This window comes from Macaca thibetana, chromosome 14 (assembly GCF_024542745.1).
Source record: "Macaca thibetana thibetana isolate TM-01 chromosome 14, ASM2454274v1, whole genome shotgun sequence".
Taxonomy (NCBI): domain Eukaryota; kingdom Metazoa; phylum Chordata; class Mammalia; order Primates; family Cercopithecidae; genus Macaca; species Macaca thibetana.
The window spans coordinates 93,813,988-93,815,562 of record NC_065591.1 but is presented as its reverse complement, the minus strand read 5'-3'; positions in this window follow the sequence as shown (position 1 = coordinate 93,815,562).

The following is a 1,575-nucleotide window of genomic DNA, read 5'->3' as shown; positions in this document are numbered from 1 at the left end:
ATAATATTAAATCCGTAGATTAAACTCAGTTTTACTCATGATTTTTTTAGATCAAGAATTTTTATGTCCACTTAAAAGCCATAAAGGTCATTCATTTTATGACTTTAAAAAATATATAGAAACATTAGAATACATCTTTAATCATAAAATTAAATTATATGTGCTGATTCTGAATTTATGAGAGTTCATAAATTCTCCCATATCCAGACCACACTCATTTCACTTAAATAAGAATCTGAGGGTTCAATCTAGGTATTGGCAATTTTTTTCTTCAATTTTAAGTTCAGGGATACATGTGCAGGATGTGCAGATGTGTTACATAGGTAAACCTGTGGCATGGTGGTTTGCTGTACAGATGGTATTGGTAATTTTTAAAGCTCTCAGTGTGATTTTAATCTGAAGGTAGGGTTAAGAGCCACTGGTTTAGATCAGTTCTTCTTAGTTGACCTTAGTGCACCTGGGCCATTGTTGGCTTTCTTATCTCTCCAGTTGATGCTGATACACACTAAAGTTTGAGAATGGCTGTATGCAAATATCACTTATTTCGAAGGTTCAAAATACCTGCATTTAAATGTCAGGTCTTTATTCATTAGGAGAGTCCTTCTAAAATCAGGTACTTTCCCCAACCAATTAAAAAATCATAGACACTTTTGCAACTAGTTGCTAATGTTTGTATCTGAACACTTCTCTAACTTAAAGGGCTAACATATATGTTATTAAATTCTATTGTTTCGTTCTATACCATATATTATAAATTAAGCTTGTGTACATGTATACAAAATGAAGTTAGTGAAAAGATTAATTTCTTGGAATATTCTTTAATTTTTCTCAAATTTAGATAGGTTTGTTTTTCATTTATGGGACTAATTAAAGACTACCAAGGAGCTCATCTTAGTTTGGTTAACTTACAAAATAAAATCCAGCAATAGATGGAAACACCTTAGAGCAGAGATTTGCACGTTTTACTATTAGAATCATCTGGGAAGCTTTTAAAACTCCCATGTCCAGGACACACTTATTTCAATGAAAGAAGAATCTGAGGGTTTGATTTAGGTATTGAGAATTTTATTTATTTATTTATTTATTTATTTTTTATTATTATACTTTAAGTTCTAGGGTACATGTGTATAACGTGCAGGTTTGTTACATATGTATACTTGTGCCATGTTGGTGTGCTGCACCCATCAACTCCTCAGCACCCATCAACTCGTCATTTACATCAGGTATAACTCCCAATGCAATCCCTCCCCCCTCCCCCCTCCCCATGATAGGCCCCGGTGTGTGATGTTCCCCTTCCCGAGTCCAAGTGATCTCATTGTTCAGTTCCCACCTATGAGTGAGAACATGTGGTGTTTGGTTTTCTGTTCTTGTGATAGTTTGCTAAGAATGATGGTTTCCAGCTGCATCCATGTCCCTACAAAGGACACAAACTCATCCTTTTTGATGGCTGCATAGTATTCCATGGTGTATATGTGCCACATTTTCTTAATCCAGTCTGTCACTGATGGACATTTGGGTTGATTCCAAGTCGTTGCTATTGTGAATAGTGCCGCAATAAACATACGTGTGCATGTG